General features: G+C 45.8%; 1 long non-coding RNA gene across 1 annotated transcript; it reads left to right on the top strand.

The window, feature by feature from the left end:
- Positions 1 to 19,511: 19,511 nt before the first annotated feature.
- Positions 19,512 to 26,444, top strand: LOC143775600 (uncharacterized). The gene is made up of 3 exons (XR_013215673.1): positions 19,512 to 19,615; positions 25,345 to 25,516; positions 26,331 to 26,444. It is a non-coding gene; the product is annotated as an uncharacterized LOC143775600 (long non-coding RNA).
- The last annotated feature ends 252 nt before the right edge of the window (positions 26,445 to 26,696 follow it).

Below are 26,696 nucleotides of genomic sequence, written 5' to 3'. Positions count from 1 at the left end.
GTAATCATGGGTGAAGGAGAGTTTATTACACACAGAGGGAGAATTCCAAAGAGCACAATTGAAAGAGACAGAAGGCATGCATGGAATATTAATAAGGTTAGAGGGGTTTCTGGGTGTAGCAGTTGGGAGGTTTGACTGGCTATAACATGGGGGGCCGGGGTTTGGAGAGATGTCTCCAGCGACTAGGAGAAGGAGGATAGAAAGAGTGAGCAGATGGTTAAGTGATTTGTGAGTGCGTCTTTTGTGTTGGATGGTTGGACTGAATGGATCTGTGCTGTTAAGCAATGTGAACAGAGCTTGAGTGCTATACATAGGGGAGGCAAGGACAGAGGGGCCGATATGGATGGAGTTTAAAGAGTTTATGCAAGGGCGGTGAGTGAATGCAGCAGCCAGGATATAGATTATACAGATACATATGGTGTGTATTTGTTCTGTTTCAAGTGAATAGGGAGTAGGTTTAGATTGTCTTACCTGTCTCCTGCCCTGTCTAACTGCCATGTTATAACTGCGTCATACTTAGAAAAAAATATACTTTGAAAAAAGGATCGAATTGGAATGAACTTACAAGAATCTAAACATTTTGATATTTGACTTTCAGATCACAAAAAATATAACTTCCCTGACACCATTTCCCACACAGAATAGGCAATCATCAGTTTTCACTGTTGTGCAGGCCTTCCCATAATGTCCTGCAGCCAGGGCTGTTGTGAATTCTGTTGTGGGTTCTGCTCTTGGGCTCCCTCCGGTGGTTATAAGTGGTAGTGCTGCTGTTTGTCCTTCACAGCAGTCATCAGGTGCGTCCACTTCGGACGGGGCTATTTAGTCTGGCCTCACCCTTTGGTGAGTGCCAGTTGTTCATTGTTTCTGGAGGATTCACATTCCTTCCTGGTCGCCCCTGCTTGCAGTTCATTTCTTCAAGATAAGTTCTGCTTGTTTTTCTGCCCACATGTTGTGGGCCTCATTGTTCAGTGCATTGCATGTTTTTTCTTGTCCAGCTTAATCTGTGTAAGGATTTATGCAGCCGAGCTGGAATCTCTGGAGAGGCAGATTTAGGCTATGTGCACACGTTAAGTATTTTTCGCGTTTTTTTCGTGTTTTTTCGCTATAAAAACGTGATAAAAACGCGAAAAAAACGCTTGCATATGCCTCCTATTATTTTAAGTGTATTCCGCATTTTTTGTGCAAATGTAGCCTTTTTTTCCGCGAAAAAATCGCATCGCGGAAAAAAAAGCAACATGTTCATTAAAATGCGGAATTGCAGGGGATTCCGCACACCTAGGGGTCCATTGATCTGCTTACTTCCCGCACGGGGCTGTGCCCACGATGCGGGAAGTAAGCAGATTATGTGCGGTTGGTACCCAGGGTGGAGGAGAGGAGACTCTCCTCCACGGACTGGGCACCATATAAGTGGTCAAAAAATAGGAATTAAAATAAAAAATAGTCCTATACTCACCCTCGATGTCTTCCCGCCTCCACTGCATACTGTCGCTTCGGTTCCTGTAGCTGGTGTGCGGTGAAAGACCTGCCGATGACGTCACTGTCCTGTGATTGGTCGTGAGCGGTCATGTGACCGCTCACGTGACCGTGACGTCACGGAAGGTCCTGTGCGCACACACCAGCTATAGGAAGAGGAACGGACGACGCTGAGGAGATGTCTGGGTGAGTATAAGCATTTTTTTTATTTTTTTATTTTTTTTAAACATTCTATCTTTTACTATAGATGCTGCAAAAGCAGCATCTATAGTAAAAAGTTGGTCACACTTGTCAAGCGCTATGTTTGATAAGTGTGACCAACCTGTCAGTCAGTTTTCCAAGCGATGCTACAGATCGCTTGGAAAACTTTAGCATTCTGCAAGCTAATTACGCTTGCAGAATGCTAAAAAACGCGAAAAAAACGGAAAAAAAACGCAAAAAAAAAAATGTGGATTTCTTGCAGAAAATTTCCGGTTTTCTTCAGGAAATTTCTGCAAGAAATCCTGAACATGTGCACATACCCTTACCCTCCAAGTCTTTAGTTAGATTTGGAGGTTTTTTTGTATTATCTGTGGTGGACATTTCTTAGTATTTTTAATACTGACCGCATAGTTCTATGTCCTATCTTTTCTATCTAGCTAGATTGGCCTCCTTTGCTAAATTCTGTTTTCAGCCTGTGTATGTTCCTTCCTCTCCTCTCACAGTCAATATTTGTGGGGGGCTGCCTATCCTTTGGGAATTTTCTCTGAGGCAAGATAGTTTTCCCTTTTCTATCTATAGGGTTAATTAGTCCTCCGGCTGTGAACAGAGGTGTCTAGGATTGGTAGGTACATCCCATGGCTACTTCTAGTTGCGGTGTTAAGTCCAGGGTCTGCGGTCAGTACAGTTACAACATTCTCCAGAGTACGTCTCATGCCGCTCTTAGGCCACCAGATCATAACAGTACAACTGGCCAACAATGAGTTAACCGCATCTCAAAAGAAGGGAAAGAAAGTGCTGAGCCATTTTTTTTTCTCTACTCTGTGGTGTTTTTTTTTCCCTCTTTACCTCTGGGTGGCTCAAGAGTTAGGCGCTGATATGGATGTTCAGGGACTTGCTTCTTGTGTGGATCAACTTGCTGCTAGAGTACAGGGTATTTCTGATTATATCGTGCAGACTCCTGTTTTGGAGCCTAGAATTCCTACCCCTGATCTGTCTTTTGGGGACAGGTCCAAATTTCTGAGCTTTAAAAATAATTGTAAACTGTTTTTTGCTCTGAAGCCCCGTTCCTTTGGTGAACTCATCCAGCAGGTAAAAATTGTCATATCTCTGTTGCGTGGCGACCCTCAGGATTGGGCATTTTCCCTGGAATCTGGGAATCCGGCCTTGCTTAATGTAGACACCTTTTTTCAGGCGCTTGGGATATTGTATGATGAACCTAATTCTGCGGATCATGCTGAGAAAACCTTGTTGGCCCTGTGTCAGGGTCAAGAAGTGGCAGAATCGTATTGCCAGAAATTTAGAAAATGGTCTGTGCTTACTAAATGGAATGAGGGTCTTTCTGAATCTGTTAAAGATGTTATGGTGGGGTTCCCCACGCCTGCAGGTCTGAGTGATTCTATGTCTCTGGCCATTCAAATTGATCAGCGCTTGCATGAGCGCAGAGTTGTGCACACTATGGCGTTGTCTTCCGAGTGGAGTCCTGAGCCAATGCAGTGTGATAGGATTGTGTCTAGAGCTGAACGCCAAGGATTCAGACGTCAGAATAGGTTGTGCTTTTACTGCGGCGATTCTGCTCATGTTATTTCTGATTGCCCTAAGCGTGCCAAGAGAATCGCTGATTCCGTTACCATCAGTACTGTACAACCTAAATTTCTGTTATCTGTGACCCTGATCTGCTCATTATCGTCATTTTCTGTCATGGCATTTGTGGATTCAGGCGCCGCTTTAAATTTAATGGACTTAGAATTTGCCAGACGTTGTGGTTTTCCCTTATAGCCTTTGCAGAGTCCTATCCCTTTGAGGGGCATTGATGCTACACCATTGGCTAAAAATAAACCTCAGTTTTGGACACAGTTAACCATGTGCATGGCGCCAGCCCATCAGGAAGATTATCGTTTCCTGGTGTTGCATAATTTGCATGATGCTATTGTGCTGGGGTTTCCATGGTTACAGGTACATAATCCGGTGTTGGATTGGAAATCTATGTCTGTGACTAGTTGGGGTTGTCAGGGGGTTCATGATGACGTTCCTCTGATGTCAATTTCCTCCTCCCCTCTTCTGAAATTCCTGAGTTTCTGTCAGATTTCCAGGATGTTTTCGATGAGCCCAAGTCCAGTTCCCTTCCACCGCATAGGGACTGTGATTGTGCTATTGACTTGATTCCAGGCTGTAAGTTCCCTAAGGGCCGACTTTTCAACCTGTCTGTGCCTGAACATGCCGCCATGCGGAGTTATGTTAAGGAGTCTTTGGAGAAGGGGCATATTCGGCCATCTTCTTCTCCATTGGGAGCAGGTTTTTTTTTGTTGCCAAGAAGGATGGCTCCTTGAGACCCTGTATTGATTAGCGCCTCTTGAATAAGATCACGGTCAAATTCCAATACCCTTTGCCTTTGCTTTCTGATTTGTTTGCCAGGATTAAGGGGGCTAGTTGGTTTACTAAGATTGACCTTCGAGGGGCATATAATCTTGTTCGTATTAAGCAGGGTGACGAATGTAAAACTGCGTTTAATACACCCGAGGGCCATTTTGAATATCTTGTGATGCCATTTGGACTCTCTAATGCCCCATCTGTGTTTCAGTCCTTCATGCATGATATTTTTCGGAATTATCTTGATAAATTCATGATTGTATATTTGGATGATATTTTGATTTTTTCAGATGATTGGGAGTCTCATGTGAAACAAGTCAGGATGGTATTTCAGGTCCTTCGTGATAATGCCTTGTTTGTGAAGGGGTCTAAGTGCCTCTTTGGAGTACAGAAGGTTTCTTTTTTGGGCTTCATTTTTTTCTCCATCATCTATAGAAATGGATCCGGTTAAGGTTCAGGCCATTCATGATTGGATCCAGCCCACATCCGTGAAGAGCCTTCAGAAATTTTTGGGCTTTGCTAATTTTTATCGCCGTTTCATTGCCAACTTCTCCAGTGTGGTTAAACCCCTGACCGATTTGACGAGGAAGGGCGCTGATGTAACGAATTGGTCCTCTGAGGCTGTTTCTGCCTTTCAGGAGCTTAAGCGCCGATTTACTTCTGCCCCTGTGTTGCGTCAGCCGGATGTTTCTCTTCCTTTTCAGGTTGAGGTTGACGCTTCTGAGATAGGGGCAGGGGCCGTTTTGTCTCAGAGGAATTCTGATGGTTCCTCGATGAAACCGTGTGCCTTTTTTCTCGAAAGTTTTCGCCTGCGGAACGCAATTTTGATGTCGGCAATCGTGAGTTGTTGGCTATAAAGTGGGCATTTGAGGAGTGGCGACATAGGCTTGAGGGGGCCAAGCACCGTATTGTGGTCTTGACCGATCATAAGAATCTGATTTACCTCGAGTCTGCCAAACTGCTGAATCCTAGACAGGCTCGATGGTCCCTGTTTTTCTCTCGTTTTGATTTTGTTGTCTCGTATCTTCCGGGTTCTAAGAATGTTAAGGCTGATGTCCTCTCTAGAAGTTTTTTGCCTGATTCCCCTGGGGTTCTTGAGCCGGTTGGTATTCTGAAGGAGGGGGTGATTCTTTCCGCTATCTCCCCTGATTTGCAACGGGCTCTTCAGGAGTTTCAGGCTGATAAACCTGACCGCTGTCCAGTGGGGAAACTGTTTGTTCCTGACAGATGGACTAGTAAAGTGATTTCTGAGGTTCACTGTTCTGTGTTGGCTGGCCATCCTGGGATTTTTGGTACCAGAGATTTGGTTAGTAGGTCCTTTTGGTGGCCTTCTTTGTCACGGGATGTGGGTTCTTTTGTGCAGTCCTGTGGGACTTGTGCGCGGGCCAAACCTTGCTGCTCCCGCGCCAGTGGGTTGCTTTTGCCTTTGCCGGTCCCTGAGAGGCCTTGGACGCATATTTCTATGGATTTTATTTCGGATCTTCCTGTTTCCCAGAGGATGTCTGTTATCTGGGTGGTCTGTGACCGGTTTTCTAAGATGATTCATTTCGTACCTTTGCCTAAATTGCCTTCCTCTTCTGAGTTGGTTCCGTTGTTTTTTCAGCATGTGGTTCGTTTGCATGGCATTCCGGAGAATATTGTGTCCGATAGAGGTTCCCAGTTTGTTTCTAGGTTTTGGCGGTCCTTTTGTGCTAAGCTGGGCATTGATTTGTCTTTTTCTTCCGCATTTCATCCTCAGACAAACGGTCAAACCAAGCGAACTAACCAGACTTTGGAGACTTATTTGAGATGCTTTGTGTCTGCCGATCAGGATGATTGGGTGGCTTTCTTGCCATTGGCCGAGTTTGCCCTTAATAATTGGGCTAGTTCTGCTACCTTGGTTTCACCCTTCTTTTGTAATTCTGGATTTCATCCTTGTTTTTCTTCAGGGCAGGTTGAGTCTTCTGATTGTCCTGGGGTGGACTCTGTGGTTGACAAGTTGCAGCAAATTTGGGCTCATGATGTGGACAATTTGGTGTTGTCTCAGGAGGAGGCTCAGCGTTTTGCGAACCGTCGTCAGCGTGTGGGTTCCCGGCTTCGGGTTGGGGATTTGGTCTGGTTGTCTTCCCGTCATGTTCCTATGAAGGTTTCTTCCCCGAAGTTCAAGCCTCAGTTTATTGGTCCTTATAGGATTTCTGAGATTATCAATCCAGTGTCTTTTCGTTTGGCCCTTCCAGCCTCTTTTTCCATCCATAATGTTTTTCATAGATCTTTGTTGTGGAAATATGTGGTGCCCGTGGTTCCCTCTGTTGATCCTCCTGCCCCGATGTTGATTGATGGGGAGTTGGAGTATGTGGTGGAGAAGATCTTGGATTCTCTTTTTTCAAGACGGAGGCTTCAGTATCTTGTCAAGTGGAAGGGTTATGACCAGGAGGATAATTCTTGGGTTGTTGCCTCCGATGTTCATTCTGGCGATTTGGTTCGTGCCTTCCATTTGGCTCGTCCTGATCGGCCTGGGGGCTCTGGTGAGGGTTCGGTGACCCCTCCTCAAGGGGGGGTACTGTTGTGAATTCTGTTGTGGGTTCTGCTCTTGGGCTCCCTCCGGTGGTTATAAGTGGTAGTGCTGCACTTTGTCCTTCACAGCAGTCATCAGGTGTGTCCACTTCAGACGGGGCTATTTAGTCTGGCCTCACCCTTTGGTGAGTGCCAGTTGTTCATTGTTTCTGGAGGATTCACATTCCTTCCCGGTCACCCCTGCTTGCAGTTCATTTCTTCAAGATAAGTTCTGCTTGTTTTTCTGCCCACATGTTGTGGGCCTCATTATTCAGTGCATTGCATGTTTTTTCTTGTCCAGCTTAATCTGTGTAAGGATTTATGCAGCCGAGCTGGAATCTCTGGAGAGGCAGATTTACCCTCCAAGTCTTTAGTTAGATTTGGAGTTTTTTTTGTATTATCTGTGGTGGACATTTCTTAGTATTTTTAATACTGACCGCATAGTTCTCTGTCCTATCTTTTCTATCTAGCTAGATTGGCCTCCTTTGCTAAATTCTGTTTTCAGCCTGTGTATGTTCCTTCCTCTCCTCTCACAGTCAATATTTGTGGGGGGCTGCCTATCCTTTGGGAATTTTCTCTGAGGCAAGATAGTTTTCCCTTTTCTATCTATAGGGTTAATTAGTCCTCCGGCTGTGACGAGGTGTCTAGGATTGGTAGGTACATCCCACGGCTACTTCTAGTTGCGGTGTTAAGTCCAGGGTCTGCGGTCAGTACAGTTACCACATTCTCCAGAGTACGTCTCATGCCGCTCTTAGGCCACCAGATCATAACACAGGGCCTAGGCAAGGGGTAGGCAGGGTAGGCACTTGCCTAGTGCGCTAATTCCTGCCTCCTTGAGGGGATGCACTATGGGGTAAAAAAAAGACATTTCTGAATGCCTGCGGCCACCTGCATCTTCTTCTTCACGTGTACTGATTGTGGTTCTGGTGCCATTTGTATGTACTGACAGTCGTTCTGGTGACCTATTTATTGATTATAGTTCTGATGCTGTATTTATGTACTATTGATGGCACTGCTGTTCTATTTATATGCTAATGATTTTTGTCTCATATTCATGTAGTGATGATAGTTGTGGTGATGAATACAGCACAAGAACCGTCATCACTACATGAATACATCATGAGAGCCATCAGTAGTATATGAATACTGCAGCAGAACAACCATCACTACATGAAAACATCACCAAAAGCACCATCAGCACAAAAATATGACACAAGAACAACCTTCAGTACATGATCTATGGCCCCAAAACCACCATTAGTACAGAAATATGGCACTAGAGCCACCATCAATACAGGAATACAGCATCAGAACCACCATCAGTACAGGAATATGGTGTCACTATTATTTGTAGCATGACTGATGCAAAACCCATCATAACTATCCCTTTATCTATAATGGAGTCTGTTTTGTTTCCATTATGGTATCCGTAAATGTTCAACAACTTCACTGAAACCAATTAGCCACCATTATAGTCAAGTTAGTTTCCATGAGTGTCATTGAGCCTGATATTTAAATATATGATATCAGGGATGAATACTACTATTTCTCCCTGGTATTGTGTAAATTGTTCACAAACAATGATTCCATATCTAACTTTGAAAACACACTCCCTGATGAGTCTCAGATTTAAAGTACATCACATTTTTTCTACTTTTGTGGGTATTATTTGGTGATAAAGGTAACAACTCTAGTTGAAGTGGTCATCAGAGTTTGTTACCTTAACCATCAGATGGGGAGGAGGATGCATAAGGTCTCCTTTTAATTTAGTCCCCAACCCATTCCTTTACTTTGGGAATGAGGGTTCATTGGATGGGGTTGGGGTGGTGCCATTGGCTTCATTTGCATAGGGCACCAAAATATCTTGTTCTGGCCCTGCCTGCAGCTATGACATCTTATGGATTATTATACCTTATTCCAAAGTTTCCCAATTCCGGTCGTCAAGAGCCACCAACAGGTCATGTTTTCAGGATTTCCTTAGTATTGCAAAGGTGATGGAATTATTACCTGTGCAGGTTATGCAATTATCACCTGTGCAATACTAAGGAAATCCTGAAAACATGACCTGTTGGTGGCTCTTGAGGACTGGATTTGGGGAACACTGCCTTATTCAGTGGTTAGTTCCTGGGCCATCACAAATCAGCAGTTCCCAGTGGAGCACAGTTTGTTCAGCAAAGTTGTTTTCCATCTCCAAGGTCAATGTGTAAATCTCTCTTCTGTAGAGTGTAAGCTCTTATGGGCAGCGGGGTCCTCTCTCTTTCGCTTTCATGTAGAATGCAAACTCTTATGATCAGCAGGGTCCTCTTTCTCACCTGTAAAGTGTAAGCTCTTAAGGTCAATGGGCTTTGAACTCTTTCTCTCCTCTTCCCTATTTGTATTTCCAAGCAATTACAAACTTTCTACTATTGCTATTTGTGGAAATTATTTTCCGGCAAATATAATTTATGAGAAACATTTGGCAAGGTCAGCAATTTTGAACTTCAAAGATCTGTTCATCTCTAATATACACCATTGCTTCTTTCACTATATTTGTGGAGCGCCCCCAGTAGGGCTATGGGGTACTCGGTACCGGGTCCTTTGGTATTCTGTGGGGATGTCACGGTGGCTGACCCGGTCCGTGGCCCTAGGGATGTCCATATTAAAAGGGAAAGGTCTTTAAAGGGATAATGTTCGTAACCCTGTTCGTGTCCAAATACCACACCTGTGGTATTTGGTCAGGATGACCGACGCTGGTTAGGAGTCCGCTGGGGTGATGTGATGGCAGCTAGATGGTATACCTTCCCACAGGTGAAGTGTATCCCCAGGGCTTCCCAGAAGTGTAGATTGTGATAGTGGATGATGTAAGGTGCAGGGAATAACGAGGACACAAGGTTGCAGTCTCTTTACCTTTTACTGAAGACTTCAGCATCCACAGTCCAGGGTACAGACCACAGGGTAGGCAGAGTCCAGCCAGTCTGAAGGCAAATCCAGAGTCCCCTTATCCAGGTGGAAATCAATAGCCTTCCTCTAGCGCCTGTGTGTTGTAGTACCTCCCTGCTGAGTTTCTCAGTGAGGTCCTCACAACTGTTGTAGATGTTCTAGATGTTATGTCTTCCTCTCTGTCCCCCAGATGGTATGGATTGGACAAACCCATATGACTGATGGCCTGAGGCTTTTTACAGGGACCCTAGAGATGCCCCGACCTCCACAGTTGCCACCGTGCCTCCTGGGTATTAAGGTCGGGCAGCCGACTTGGAATCGACTGTCCTGCCGGTCTCTGGAGCAAGACTTGGAGACGGTTGCTCCCTCGGTGTTCCGGCCACCGGCTTCTGTGCCTCAGAAGGAGGCAGCCTATTACAGGGCAGAACTCCTTCTGGTTTTATCTCCTTGTACTATGACTTTGTTTCTCACCCTCTACAATACAATTCTCTTCATGTCCTTTCTTAGGATGCTGCCGCATGTGGGGCAGGTGCAGCTCCGTAGCCTTCTATCTAGGCCTCTGGTAGGATTCCACCCCTGCCAGGGACCCTCTGTCTGCAGCTCCGATGTTCCTCCTTTCCCCCTGTCTGCCTGACAGGTGTTGCCTGGGCAAAGCCCAGTCAGCTTCTGACCAACTTTCTATCCAGCCCACCAGTTTTACCCTTTTGTGAGGAGTGCCCCAGTAGATAGGAGCAAGGCTCCCCCTGGTGGACTGGAGTGTGAAGTGTGATGTATGGTTTGTGATACCTGGTAGGAAGATCTCCTTTATTGCCATCAGACGTAATATCACTCCCCCTGGTGGAAGAACGACATTACTGCAACGACCAGGACTCTGGGGCACTGCATATGGTTATAAAATAAAAAAAAATGGACTGTTAAGCTGTGAAATGCAAGCTATAATGTAACATAGTAGAGTAACATATATTATTTCTACTTATTATGTCGCAATAAAAAATCAATTATAGATTAAATTGCATTGGGTTTTGTGAAATTTGTGTGTAAAGTTTAATTTGAGTGGAAAATTACAGCAAAATGATAAAAATAAATGTGCATATTACACATGCCCTAGAATAGGCAATAAAATAATCAATGAAAATTCAAGGTTCCTTATTGCCACCTGCTGGTCATTTTGCATAATGTTTCACTGAGGTCTGTGATTGTATGACACCCTGCCTGGGTTGACAACTGTCCAGAAATTCCAGAACAGTCTATAAATATAAGGCACTTTTTTGCGCTGTCCATAAAAAATAATGGAAAGTGTCTGTGATTTTTTAAAGCTGACAAAACTTTTACAACTTATTTTGATTGGAATTATCATCATTTTACAGTTTACAGTGAATTCAGCCGATGGCTTCATGCCAGAATTATGGGCAGTAGTCAAGTTGGTAACCCTGAACCTTGCACCTGTGCACATTTACCTTTGTTTATTCGATTGACGTAGGCCAAAACTGTTCTTTTAATTGATAAGTGTGTTTAACTGTGTAGGAAAGTGTTACAGACTGTGCTTTCCTATACAAAGAGCCACTTAAAAAAACCCCCATGTTTTTATAACAATGGGTCTGTATGGTGGATAGGTGTCGAGGCATCCATCCTGACTCCCTACTGTTGAGTGTGTACCTCCTGAGTGTATCTTCCTGACATGGTCATACGTGCAGTGTGTCTCTAGCCTCTGTCATGCATATGGAAACAGTTTTTATGGCATTTTTTGTAGCATTTAAGGCATGCAATTTTCTGGCTATGTGAAGTCCTATAGAGAAGATCTTGGGAAAAAATACCTGTAAAAAACGCCATGCAAAAGAGTGCAAAAACAAGTGTATGTCGACAATTCATTTGCTCCAAAAGCTGAAGCAGTTTTGATCTCCCCCACAAAAACATAATAAAATAAGAAAACTCCCGCCAAACGTTGTTTGAATCCAGCCATAAATCAATATATTAACACCTCAAGCCATGCAATATTGGCAAGCATATAAACAAGCAGGTAATAGTGCAATTACATGGGTAGTTAAGATGACATATCACAGCAACTTCAGACTGCTTACCCTACACATAAGGATAGCCACGCAATTTAGGTTTGCTGGTGTATATGTGTTTTACATGAAAAAAGGAAATAAGCTGCCACCCAACAACCAAGGCAGCTGCTTATCTCCCCTGAGAACAAGAAAATTGGCCATGCTGAGAGCCAACAGCCCGATCCCTCTCTCCAACCAACATCTACCATCATTGTAAGGATAGATCAGCCTTATACACACTATATTGTCAGACAGTCCCACAGAGAGGAGGAGGATCATGACCATCATTTGGCCAAACATTAATTAAGAAGATAAAAGGAATGTATTGTTAGGGCTGGCGGAATGCACCGAGTTAATTGAGAGATGTTATTTGGTGCGTTTGCAGCCCGGTGTCCACCGTGCAGAGAAGGGGACCTGCTGCTGGCAAATGGCAGCCCTTTAAGGAAGTAGAAGCGAACTCTGTTACTTCACAGAGACGCTGTGCCAGATCTCACTCTGACCCTCGGTGGCTTTTGAGCCCGCGCCTGAGGATGCCCCGAGTCAGCAGCTGAGACCTTGGCAACTAAGATACGCGGAACCCTGTTGACTTCACAGGAGTATCCAGCAACTGCCGAGCTGATGGCAGTGTGTGGCAACACAAACATACAATCTCCTCACTGGAGGAGCTGGTATTCTAGGGGCTTATTTCAGCCGAGGCCCTAAATCCACGCACACAATCTCCTCGCCGGAGGTGCCGGCATTCTAGGGGCTTATTTCAGCCGAGTCCCTGAACACACATAAATGTGACCACACTGGTGCATGCACATAACTGATTCAATACTAGCGCATGGCCGTCCAGTCATGAGAGCCTTAAATAGCTGCAGCAACTACAGGACCTTCCTAGAAGGACCAATGAGAGGCTGCCACAGAGCCTGAGCACCTTCAGGACCTTCCTGGAGGACCAATGGATTTAGCTGCAGTATCTGAACATGTGACCCTCGATCTCCACTGAGAGATCTTACTCTGGGCATGCTCAGAACAAGAAAAGCAGGACTTAGTCCCAGAAACGTCTGCTCGCCGCTGCCCAGCACTGGCTTCAATGGCAGAAGCTGGAAAAGCAACAGTAACCCTTTGTACAGAGTCAGACTGAGCGAGACGCAGGGACTGATGTCTCTGCTGAGCAGGCTCCACTGTGGCAGGAGAAGAATGGGAGAACGCAGCGGAGATGGCCCGAGATTCCCCCTGTGCAGAGGCGGGAACTCGACCCCTAACATGTATGGTATCTATAGCACAGTAGACAAGAAAATCACTGTTAAGTGGACCTTTTGGCTCTCCTGACATGTCTGCTTTGGTATATGTTTGTATTTTCTAATGACCCTGTATTCTCTGTTAGTCCGACTAAATACTTATAAATGAATTGACAACTGGGTGTTATCATTGATTATGTGATGACTGAGTTTCCAATCTCTCAAACTCATATTTTGCAATATCAGCAATTTTAGGCTTCCATAATCTTATTCACTAATTGTAAGACCTTTGGCAAAAGATCTTAGTTATTCACATGGCTGATGAATAATTTTAACCCCATTCTTCATTGCAGAACAGCTTTATTTCAGACACATTGCTGCTTTTTCAATAAACTGCTTATTGAAGGTTCCAGACCATCATCTCCATAGGTCATGTGTTATGTAAATACCAACTCTTGATTTCATCACAACCAATTACCAATTTAAATTTAGCAAAGATGAGCGAATATTTTGAAATAAAAATTTCATGAGAGTCATCAAACGTTTCCTAAAAATTTCATTTGAAACAGATCACAAGAACTGCAAAGCCTCTGGTTGCTCAGAAAACATGTGTGCAACGCAATGGGGTCTTATAGGACTGAACTGAACACTTTTCAAGCTCTTTAATCAAAATGTCAAACTGATCATTCTCATACTCATACTCAAACTCATCATAGATGGCTGTGGTAAATGGTTGTGAACTGTTCTTCACTGTTGTCCGATCATACACAATCTCTAATGTTTATTCAGTGTTTTATTACTTTCTCTCCCAACTCCATTGCTTAGCTATGAGTTGGGATGTACTTTCACTATCCATATTCACTTTTAAATGGCTGCTGCATTTCCTGCCTTTGCTTTTATATAGACTATGATAGTCCCTCCTGTTTGACTATGAAATAACATGTGATGTAATATTTGCAAGTCATTATAAGTAGTGCTTGAAGCCATGTGATCCTTCTTTGACCCATGCAATATTCTGCTTTGTGTAAAATAGTGGTTGGCATTTTATATAATTATTTGTGTGAATCAAATTGCAAATTGTTCTGAATTTTCCAGGTCCAACATATTTCCTAAAATGCAAGACACATGCAATTCACATCCAATTGATTCGCTCATCTCTCTCATTTACACTTGCCTTTGCAGTTTTATCAATGCCTTGTTGTATAATTTATTTATGCCCTTTCTTCTTAGTTTCTCTAGCTAGTTGTTCTCTAGTTGTCCAAGAAAGTTTTCTCATTTCATCACAGTACTTCCACGAATTTTGACTGTTAAAAGGATGTTCACAAGCTACAATCACAGCATATGTGTCAAATATATCTATAGGAACCTCATGACAAATAGAGGCCACAATAAGGAACAATGTAGTCAACTGAGCTATTTCAAATAGAAACACTAAAAAAAATAAAGTACATAGAATGCTTTTTTTTCCTTTTTCAATGGGACCATATGAATTGTGATATTGACTTAATGAGTGACATACAACAGAGTGATCATACATCAGTGGTATATGTCAATTAAGGATCCATCTACCGTATTTTTTTGGACTATATTACGCACTGGACCATAAGAAGCACCTAGGTTTTAGAGGAGGAAATTAAGAAAAAAAAATTGAAGCAAAAAAATGGTCAATTCTGTACTTAATATCCCCTATCCTGGTATATATGATCTCCTCATCCCAATTCTGATACACATGGCCCCTCATCCCTATCCTGGTATGCATGGCTTCCTCATTCCTATCCTGATATGCATGGCCCCCTCATCCCTAATCTTGGTATGCATGGCCCCCTCATCCCTATCCTGGTATGCATGGCCACCTCATCCCCATCCTGATATGCATGGCCCTCATCCCTATCCTGGTATGCATGGCTCCCTCATCCCTATCCTGGTATGCATGGCCACCTCATCCCCATCCTGAAATGCATGGCCCTCATCCCTATCCTGGTATGCATGGCCTCCTCATCCCTATCCTGGTATGTATGGCTCCATCACCCTATCCTGGTATGCATGGCCCCCTCATCCCTATCCTGGTAAGAATGATTGCCCTAATCAGTATACTGGTATGCAGGGTCCCCATCTCGTTCAAGTATGCATAGTCCCATCCCTATCCTGGTATGCAGGGCCCCCTTCTTAGCCTGGTATGATTGGCACCATCCTGGTCCTGGTATGCACGGCACCATCCCAGTCCTGGTATGATTGGCCCCATCCTTATCCTGGTATGATTGGCCCCATCTCGTTCCTGGTAAGATTGGTCCCATCCTTATTCTGGTATGATTGTTCCCATCCCATTCCTGGTATGATTGGTGCCATCCTTATTCTGGTATGATTGTCCACATCAAGGTCCTGGAATGATTGGTCCCATCAGAAAAGATAAAAAAATTACACTTACCTTCTGTTAGGAGTCGTTTCCTCTGCTGCACAGGGGGAATCTCGATCCATGTCTGCTGCGGTCTCCCATTCTCCATCGGCCGCAGTGGAGCCTGCTCAGTGGAGACGTCGGTCCCAGCGTCTCTCTGAGACTGATTCTGTGCAAAGGGTTACTGCTGCCTCTCCAGGCTCTGCTATTGTACCATGCACTGATCTGCGGGAGCAGGCTTTTCTGGGACTAAGTCCTGCTTTGAACACACTGAGCATGCCCAGGGCAAGATCTCTCAGTGGAGATCAAGGGTCACATGCTCAGGTACTGCAGCCAAATCTATTGGTCCCTCTAGGAAGGTCCTGTAGGTGCGCAGGCTCTGTAGCAGTCTCTCATTGGTCCTTTTAGGAAGGTCCTGTATGTGCTGCAGCTATTTAAGGCTCACATGGCTGCACGACCATGCGCTAGTATCTTCCAAAGTTACATGCTTTGCGGCATTGTGGTCATGTGTTTGAATGTGTTCAGGGACCCAGCTGAAATAAGCCCCTAGAATGCTGGCACCTCCGGCGAGGAGATTGTGTTTGAGTGTATTCAGGGACCTGGCTGAAATAAGCCCCTAGAATGCTGGCACCTCCGGCGAGGAGTGTTGTGTGCATGCATGACCACTGACTGCTCTCATCTGGGTAGTTAGCCTGTGCCTCTGTGAGAGTCTAACAGGGCACAGAGCTTTGCTTTCTCTGCCGCTCTGTGAAGCTAACAGAGCTGGTTCATACCGCCATATTGTGCCGCCATTCACTTAGCAGCAGGTTCTTTCCTGCACGGTGGATCCCGGGTTGCGAACGCACCAATCCCATCAATAAATATATTCGGTGCGTTCCGTAAACCCTAACAGTATACTAGCGCCAGGATCTGGCTAAGTAATGGTGGACGAACAGCGATTGCAGGGGTACATCCAGCTGCTGGAGGGTCGGTTGACGTCTCTTGAGCGTGCAACCTCGGTGGTGGATGTTACCGCAATAGCTGTTCAGGCTACTAGCATGGCTGCAGCAGCTTTACCCACTGCCACCTCTGTTCCGACCATATCTCACCTCCCATTGCCTGAGAGATCCTCTGGGGACAGTAAGTCCTGTAGGGGTTTCGTGAGCCAGTGTGGTATACACCTTGAGCTCCTGGCTGCACATTTTCCCACAGAGCGGGCAAAGGTGGGATTCATAATCTCTCTCTTGTCGGACAGGGCGTTGGAGTGGGCTACGCTGCTGTGGGAGCGCAACGATTATGTGGTGCGGAGTGTTCCTCGGTTTCTGGACACTCTGAAACAGGTCTTTGTAGGACCTCAAGTCACTCATGATACAGCGCTCCAGCTGCTGGCTTTGACTCAGGGTTCAGACATGGTCAGCCATTTTGCGGTTACCTTCCGGACGTTAGCATCTGAGTTGGAATTGCCAGATAAAACCCTCATTCCCGTATTTTGGAGGGGGCTGGCTGACCATGTGAAGGATGCTTTGGCTACTAGGGAGATTCCCGCCACACTGGAGGAGCTCATAGCTGTATCAACTCGCATAGACCTTCGTTTTCACGAGCGAAGGTTGGAGCGAGCCCAGTGTAGGCAGAGGTTTCAGCTGGCTCCCACCTTCGCCAGACCTCTGGAATCTCCAGTCGAGGCATCCGAGTCACATGAGGCCATAGAGGTGACACGAGCGGGACCCAAGTCCCAGTCCGCTCGTGCACATAAGGTCTGTCATGTTTGCCGGCAGTCAGGACATCTTGCCTCCAAGTGTCCTCAGCGATCGGGGAAACGTCAGCATCTAGTGGCAGTAGGAGGAGGTACACTAGACACGGCGACGTTTGCCTCAAAGTTGTCCTTCAAGGGGACAGTTACCTTTGGCCCATCCACTCTTATGGTAGAGCTATGCGTGGACTCTGGGGCGGAGGGTAATTTTATGTCATCCGCTTTCGCCCAGTGTCACGCAATACCCCTGGTAATGCTCACCAAACCAGTAACCATTCGACTGGTAAATGGGTCGACACTACCCTCTCAGATTACCCACCAAACCATTCCTATCACGCTTTCTGTGTCTCCATCACATCAGGAGATTATCTCCCTATTAGTCATTCCTGAGGGAATTGATGAGGTCCTTTTGGGGATACCATGGCTACGCTACCATTCTCCTCATATAGAGTGGTCCTCAGGGAGAATTTTGGGATGGAGTAAATCCTGCGAGGGTAGATGTCAGAGGGAGTGCGTTCAGGTTGCTACAACTCAGGTACCCGCAGATCTTTCCTCTCTCCCCAAACACTATTGGCCCTATGCAGACGTGTTCTCCAAAAGGGCTGCGGAGACCCTTCCGCCTCACCGCCCCTATGACTGTCCTATTGACCTCTTGCCTGGTGCTGAGCCTCCCCGGGGTCGAGTTTATCCGTTATCTCTCCCGGAGATGGAGGCAATGTCTCAGTACATCCAAGAGAATCTGGCAAGAGGATTCATTAGGAAGTCAGTGTCACCTGCAGGGGCACGGTTCTTCTTCGTACAGTTGAAGACAAGGGACTTACGTCCATGCATAGATTACAGGGGTCTTAACGCTATCACCGTTAAGAACAAGTACCCATTACCCCTGATTTTTGAGCTTTTTGATAGGCTACGGGGAGCAAGGGTATTTACAAAATTAGATCTGCGGGGTGCCTACAACCTGATTCGCATCCGTGAGGGGGACGAATGGAAGACGGCTTTTAACACCAGGGATGGGCATTATGAATACCTGGTGATGCCCTTCGGGCTCTGTAATGCACCAGCCATTTTCCAAGACTTTGTGAACGACATTTTCCGGGAAATGCTCACCACCTCGGTCGTAGTCTATCTGGATGATATTCTCATCTACTCTCCAGATATTGACTCCCATCGGAGAGATGTTCGCAAAGTCTTTGACCTCTTACGGGCAAACTCCCTCTACGCCAAGTTGGAGAAGTGTGTGTTTGAGCAGGAGTCCTTGCCTTTCCTTGGTTATATCATCTCTGCCCAGGGTTTGGCTATGGATCCTGCCAAGCTACAGGCTGTGATGGACTGGCAGGAACCCCATTCTCTTAAAGCGGTGCAGCGCTTTATGGGGTTCATTAATTACTATCGCCAGTTCATTCCACACTTCTCAACTTTGGTAGCTCTCTTGGTTCAGGGACCTGGCTGAAATAAGCCCCTAGAATGCTGGCATCTCTGGCGAGGAGATTGTGTTTGAGTGTATTCAGGGACCTGGCTGAAATAAGCCCATATAATGCTGGCACCTCCGGCGAGGAGTGTTGTGTGCATGCATGACCACTGACTTCTCTCATCTGGGTAGTTAGCCTGTGCCTCTGTGAGAGTCTAACAGGGCACAGAGCTTTGCTTTCTCCGCCGCTCTGTGAAGATAAACAGAGCTGGTTCATACCGCCATATTGTGCCACCATTCACTTAGCAGCAGGTTCTTTCCTGCGTGGTGGATCCCGGGTTGCGAACGCACCAATCCCATCAATAAATATATTCGGTGCGTTCCGTAAACCCTAACACCTTCCTCCGCTCCCTCGCAGTTGCAGCATCCTGCTCCAGTGCCAGCAGCTGCTTAATGCTTGTAAGCAGCGCATGGTAGGGACGTCATGCACTGCTCACAAGCACAGCAAAGCTGCCAGAATACTCACCGGGACCGTTTATTGGAGAGAGAGGTGAGTATCCATTCGTCTTCAGTAGCGCTCAGTGTCAGCCACCGACTTCCTGCTGCTGCGACAGTCACGGGTGCTTATACTTAAGAGAAATGAATATTCAGAATATTCATTTCTCTTAAGTATTGGCACATGTGACCGCCGGCAGCAGCAGGAAGGTTCCGGTTGACACTGTGTGCTACTGAAGAGGAATGGATACTCACAGCTCTCTGCAATGAACGGTCCCGGTGAGTATTCCGGCAGGACATTGTGATGGAGCGGAGGAAGGTAAGTGCATACTTGCATGGTTTGTTTTTTAAATCTTTTCTGATGGGACCAATCATACCAGCAACGGGATGGGGCCAATCATACCAGGATGCCAGAAAGAAATGAATATTCATTGCCCTCTAAGCCCATATGCGTGGAATGCAGTGAATATTCATTTCTCTTTAGCAGCGGGTACAGGAGTTAGCAGGAGCCACTGGCTCCAGCCTCTTGTGACCGCTGCTCCCCCAAAACCGCTCCCCCACCTCCCCACTACAGCCAGAGCCCATACATATGGACTAGAAAACGCACCCCCCATTTTTCTCCACATTTTGGGAGGAAAAAAGTGCATCTTATAGTCCGAAAAATATGGTAAGTGTCATTTTACAAATCTGAAAGGAACATTCATAGCAGTGATTATTTCTGCTTGCCTAGCTGTCTTGTATTGTAAAGTTATGAACACAGACTTTTAGTTACACTTGGATGATCTAGTTATCTGTAATTTTAGCAAGCATGCTATGTACAATAAGGTCTGTCATGATTCTCAATGGCGAGAGAACATAGCCCAGCATATATGAGAACTAGCTCTTGGAAGATGGAAACTATACTGACCATGAACTAAACCTGCCGCACAACTAGAAGTGGCCGGGTAGCATGCCTACGTTTTTTTATCCCTAGATGCCCAGCGCCAGCCGGAGAACTACCTAATCCTAGCAGAGGAAAAGACAGTCCTGGCTCACCTCTAGAGAAATTTTCCCAAAAGGCAGACAGAGGCCCCCACATATATTGGCGGTGATTTTAGATGAAATGACAAACGCAGTATGAAAATAGGTTTAGCAAAATCGAGGTCCGCTTACTAGATAGCATGAAGACAGAAAGGGCACTTTCATGGTCAGCAGAAAATCCTATCAAAACACCATCCAGAAATTACTTTAAGACTCTAGCATTAACTCATAACACCAGAGTGGCAATTTCCGCTCACAAGAGCTTTCCAGACACAGTAACGAAACAGCAGCTGTGAACAGGAACAAAATGCAAAAACACACAAGGACAAAAGTCCAACTTAGCTGGGAGTTGTCTAGTAGCAGGAACATGCACAGAAAGGCTACTGATTACATTGTTGACCGGCATGAAACTGACAGAGGAGCAAGGTTATATAGCGACTCCCACATCCTGATAGGAGCAGGTGAACAGAGGGGATGATGCACACAAGTTAAATTCCACAAGTGGCCACCGGGGGAGCCCAGAATTCAATTTCACAACAGTACCCCCCCCTCAAGGAGGGGGCACCGAACCCTCACCAGAACCACCAGGGCGATCAGGATGAGCCCTATGAAAGGCACGGACAAGATCGGAGGCATGAACATCAGAGGCAGTGACCCAAGAATTATCCTCCTGACCGTATCCCTTCCATTTGACCAGATACTGGAGTTTCCGTCTGGAAACACGAGAGTCCAAGATCTTTTCCACAACGTACTCCAACTCACCCTCAACCAACACCGGAGCAGGAGGCTCAACGGAAGGCACAGCTGGTACCTCATACCTGCGCAACAATGACCGATGAAAAACATTATGAATAGAAAAGGATGCAGGGAGGTCCAAACGGAAGGACACAGGGTTAAGAATCTCCAATATCTTGTACGGGCCGATGAACCGAGGCTTAAACTTAGGAGAAGAAACCCTCATAGGGACAAAACGAGAAGACAACCACACCAAGTCCCCAACACAAAGCCGAGGACCAACACGACGACGGCGGTTGGCAAAAAGCTGAGTCTTCTCCTGGGACAACTTCAAATTGTCCACCACCTGCCCCCAAATCTGATGCAACCTCTCCACCACAGCATCCACTCCAGGACAATCCGAAGATTCCACTTGACCGGAGGAAAATCGAGGATGAAACCCCGAATTACAGAAAAACGGGGACACCAAGGTGGCAGAGCTGGCCCGATTATTGAGGGCGAACTCCGCCAAAGGCAAAAAAGCAACCCAATCATCCTGATCCGCAGACACAAAACACCTCAAATATGTCTCCAAGGTCTGATTAGTCCGCTCGGTCTGGCCATTAGTCTGAGGATGGAAAGCAGATGAAAAAGACAAATCTATGCCCATCCTAGCACAGAATGCCCGCCAAAATCTAGACACGAATTGGGTCCCTCTGTCAGAAACGATATTCTCCGGAATACCATGCAAACGAACAACATTTTGAAAAAACAGAGGAACCAACTCGGAAGAAGAAGGCAACTTAGGCAAGGGAACCAGATGGACCATCTTAGAGAAACGGTCACACACCACCCAGATGACAGACATCTTCTGAGAAACAGGCAGATCCGAAATAAAATCCATCGAGATGTGCGTCCAAGGCCTCTTCGGGATAGGCAAGGGTAACAACAATCCACTAGCCTGAGAACAACAAGGCTTGGCCCGAGCACAAACGTCACAAGACTGCACAAAGCCTCGCACATCTCGTGACAGGGAAGGCCACCAGAAGGACCTTGCCACCAAATCCCTGGTACCAAAGATTCCAGGATGACCTGCCAACGCAGAAGAATGAACCTCAGAGATGACTCTACTGGTCCAATCATCAGGAACAAACAGTCTACCAGGTGGGCAACGATCAGGTCTATCCGCCTGAAACTCCTGCAAGGCCCGCCGCAGGTCTGGAGAAACGGCAGACAATATCACTCCATCTTTAAGGATACCTGTGGGCTCAGAATTACCAGGGGAGTCAGGCTCAAAACTCCTAGAAAGGGCATCCGCCTTAACATTCTTAGAACCCGGTAGGTAAGACACCACAAAATTAAACCGAGAGAAAAACAACGACCAGCGCGCTTGTCTAGGATTCAGGCGCCTGGCAGACTCAAGGTAAATTAAATTTTTGTGGTCAGTCAATACCACCACCTGATGTCTGGCCCCCTCAAGCCAGTGACGCCACTCCTCAAAAGCCCACTTCATGGCCAAAAGCTCCCGATTCCCAATATCATAATTCCGCTCGGCGGGCGAAAATTTACGGGAAAAAAAAGCACAAGGTCTCATCACGGAGCAGTCGGAACTTCTCTGCGACAACACCGCCCCAGCTCCGATTTCAGAAGTGTCGACCTCCACCTGAAAAGGAAGAGCAACATCAGGCTGACGCAACACTGGGGCGGAAGAAAAGCGGCGCTTGAGCTCCCGAAAGGCCTCCACAGCATCAGGGGACCAATCAGCAACATCAGCACCCTTCTTAGTCAAATCAGTCAATGGTTTTACAACATCAGAAAAACCAGCAATAAATCGACGATAAAAGTTAGCAAAGCCCAAAAATTTCTGAAGACTCTTAAGAGAAGAGGGTTGCGTCCAATCACCAATAGCCTGAACCTTGACAGGATCCATCTCGATGGAAGAGGGGGAAAAAATGTATCCCAAGAAGGAAATCTTCTGAACCCCAAAAACACACTTAGAACCCTTCACACACAAGGAATTAGACCGCAAAACCTGAAAAACCCTCCTGACCTGCTGGACATGAGAGTCCCAGTCATCCGAAAAAATCAGAATATCATCCAGATACACAATCATAAATTTATCCAAATAATCGCGGAAAATGTCATGCATAAAGGACTGGAAGACTGAAGGGGCATTTGAAAGACCAAAAGGCATCACCAAATACTCAAAATGGCCCTCGGGCGTATTAAATGCGGTTTTCCACTCATCCCCCTGCTTGATTCGCACCAAATTATACGCCCCACGGAGATCAATCTTAGAGAACCACTTGGCCCCCTTTATACGAGCAAACAAATCAGTAAGCAGTGGTAACGGATATTGATATTTAACCGTGATTTTATTCAAAAGACGATAATCAATACACAGCCTCAAAGAGCCGTCTTTCTTAGACACAAAGAAAAAACCGGCTCCTAAGGGAGATGACGAAGGACGAATATGTCCCTTTTCCAAGGACTCCTTTATATATTCTCGCATAGCAGCGTGTTCAGGCACAGACAGATTAAATAAACGACCCTTAGGGTATTTACTACCCGGGATCAAGTCTATGGCACAATCGCACTCCCGGTGCGGAGGTAGTGAACCAACCTTGGGTTCTTCAAAAACGTCACGAAAGTCAGACAAGAATTCAGGAATCTCAGAGGGAATAGATGATGAAATGGAAACCAAAGGTACGTCCCCATGAGTTCCTTTACATCCCCAGCTTAACACAGACATAGCTCTCCAGTCGAGGACTGGGTTATGAGATTGCAGCCATGGCAATCCCAGCACCAAAACATCATGTAGATTATACAGCACCAGAAAGCGAATAACCTCCTGGTGATCCGGATTAACACGCATAGTCACTTGTGTCCAGTATTGTGGTTTATTACTAGCCAATGGGGTGGAGTCAATCCCTTTCAGAGGTATCGGAGCCCCCAATGGCTCCAAATCATACCCACAGCGTTTGGCAAAGGACCAATCCATAAGACTCAAAGCAGCGCCAGAGTCGACATAGGCGTCCGCGGTAATAGATGACAAAGAACAAATCAGGGTCACAGATAGAATAAACTTAGACTGTAAAGTGCTAATTGAAACAGACTTGTCAGGCTTCTTAGTACGCTTAAAGCATGCTGATATAACATGAGTTGAATCACCACAATAGAAGCACAACCCATTTTTTCGTCTAAAATTCTGCCGCTCGCTTCTGGACAGAATTCTATCACATTGCATATTTTCTGGCGTTTTCTCAGTAGACACCGCCAAATGGTGCACAGGTTTGCGCTCCCGCAGACGCCTATCGATCTGAATAGCCATCGTCATGGACTCATTCAGACTCGCAGGCACAGGGAACCCCACCATAACATCCTTAATGGCATCAGAGAGACCTTCTCTGAAAATCGCCGCCAGGGCGCACTCATTCCACTGAGTAAGCACAGACCATTTGCGGAATTTTTGGCAGTATATTTCAGCTTCATCTTGCCCCTGAGACAAGGACATCAAGGCCTTTTCCGCCTGAAGCTCTAAATGAGGTTCCTCATAAAGCAACCCCAAGGCCAGAAAAAACGCATCCACATTGAGCAACGCAGGATCCCCTGGTGCCAATGCAAAAGCCCAGTCTTGAGGGTCGCCCCGGAGCAAGGAAATTACAATCCTGACCTGCTGTGCAGGGTCTCCGGCAGAGCGAGACTTCAGGGACAAAAACAATTTGCAATTATTTTTAAAATTTTGAAAGTGAGATCTATTCCCCGAGAAGAATTCAGGCAAAGGAATTCTAGGCTCAGACACAGGTGCATGAACAACAAAATCTTGCAAATTTTGTACCTTTGTGGCGAGATTATTCAAACCTGTAGCTACACTCTGAAGATCCATTTGAAACAGGTGAACACAGAGCCATTCAAGGATTAGAAGGAGAGGAAGAGAGGAAGGCTGCAGTATAGGCAGACTAGCAAGTGATTCAATTAAGAGCACACTCAGAACTAGAGGGAAAAAAAAAAAAAAAAATTGTAGCAGACTTCTTTTTTCTCTCCTTTCTCAGCCAGTAATTTAACCCTTTTTTGGGCCGGTCAAACTGTCATGATTCTCAATGGCGAGAGAACATAGCCCAGCATATATGAGAACTAGCTCTTGGAAGATGGAAACTATACTGACCATGAACTAAACCTGCCGCACAACTAGAAGTGGCCGGGTAGCATGCCTACGTTTTTTTATCCCTAGATGCCCAGCGCCAGCCGGAGAACTACCTAATCCTAGCAGAGGAAAAGACAGTCCTGGCTCACCTCTAGAGAAATTTTCCCAAAAGGCAGACAGAGGCCCCCACATATATTGGCGGTGATTTTAGATGAAATGACAAACGCAGTATGAAAATAGGTTTAGCAAAATCGAGGTCCGCTTACTAGATAGCATGAAGACAGAAAGGGCACTTTCATGGTCAGCAGAAAATCCTATCAAAACACCATCCAGAAATTACTTTAAGACTCTAGCATTAACTCATAACACCAGAGTGGCAATTTCCGCTCACAAGAGCTTTCCAGACACAGTAACGAAACAGCAGCTGTGAACAGGAACAAAATGCAAAAACACACAAGGACAAAAGTCCAACTTAGCTGGGAGTTGTCTAGTAGCAGGAACATGCACAGAAAGGCTACTGATTACATTGTTGACCGGCATGAAACTGACAGAGGAGCAAGGTTATATAGCGACTCCCACATCCTGATAGGAGCAGGTGAACAGAGGGGATGATGCACACAAGTTAAATTCCACAAGTGGCCACCGGGGGAGCCCAGAATCCAATTTCACAACAAAGGTCTTTTCCATTTGGCTCTCACTGCAAATTGATTTTTTTTCTTTTTTTTGTTACATGTTTCTTGAATTTTCTCCATTGCACTTATAAAAAACATTGTGAAGACTATTTAATACTTGGCAAGGTGAAGTTTCAGCATGGATTGGCACAATTGAAATGCTAATAAAAATGGTAGGTGTTGTGAACTCCGTTTTCAGGCTCCCTCTTGTGGTCACAGATGGTATTGTGTGACTTTGTTTTTTTGGCTCCCCCTGGTGGTTTGGTTTATTATCCTGCGGGTCTGGCTGGATCAGCTGCCTCGTTATTCACCAGGGAGGCTCCTATTTAGCTCTGCTTCACTTCCACTTGTTGCCGGCTGTCAATGTATTCAGTGCTATTCTGATTACTCCTGATTATCTCGTTTTCTGCCTCTTCAGGATAAGCTAAGTTCTGTTTGAATATTTTTTGCTCATCTGCCTGCAATATGATTTCTGTGTATGATGAGTCTAGTTCAGCTTGCTAATATGTGATTTCTTTTTGCTGGTAAGCTCTGGGGTACGGAGTTGCTTCCCCCGCACCGTTAGTTGGTGCGGGGGCTCGAGCAATCTCTGCGTGGATATTTTGAATAGGGTTTTTTAATGACCGCACAGTTCCCTTCCTATTTTCTGCTATCTAGTATTAGCGGGCCTCATTTGCTAAATCTGATTTCATCTCTGCGTTTGTGCTTTCCCCTTAACTCACTGTTAATATTTGTGGGGGGCTATTCTATATCTTTGGGGTCATTCCACTGAGGCAAGAGAGGACTTTCTTTCCCTCCAGGAATAGTCAGTTTCTCAGGCCGTGAAGAGACGTCTAGGATTTTTAGGTAACGTTCCACGGCTGCCTATAGTTGTTTGCGGATAGGATCAGGTTGCGGTCAATCTAGTTACCACTTCCCCAGAGCTAGTAGTCTGTTCAGTTACTTAGCTAGTCCGACCTGCGATCCTTGCCACTAGGATCATAACAGGTAGGAAGCATTTTGTTGTGCATTACATATATGTGCTTACATACAACACTTAAAGGGAACCTGTCACCCACCCACCTTCAGCAGCACCAAGGCTGCATTCTGCGAAGGTGGCTCTTATGTTTATTATCCCTAGGAATGCTGAAATAATGAGTTTTAGAAATTTCCCACCATACCTCTGTATTGAGTCAGGGAGGTATGTTTTCTCCCCCTTACTCAACCCTCTGGCCTCCGGGCACCGCCTTCGCTCTTTCTCGTGATGTCACCGAAGCCTGCGCTTTGCAATCAGTTCTCGGCCATGCGCTGTGCGCGCTGCTCGGGAACTTACATCAGGTGATGTAAAGATATCGCGCCTGCGTGTAGCGGAGGCCCC

The sequence above is a fragment of the Ranitomeya variabilis genome, chromosome 5 (assembly GCF_051348905.1).
Source record: "Ranitomeya variabilis isolate aRanVar5 chromosome 5, aRanVar5.hap1, whole genome shotgun sequence".
NCBI classification, from domain to species: Eukaryota; Metazoa; Chordata; class Amphibia; order Anura; family Dendrobatidae; genus Ranitomeya; species Ranitomeya variabilis.
This window is presented reverse-complemented; position numbering and strand designations above follow the sequence as displayed.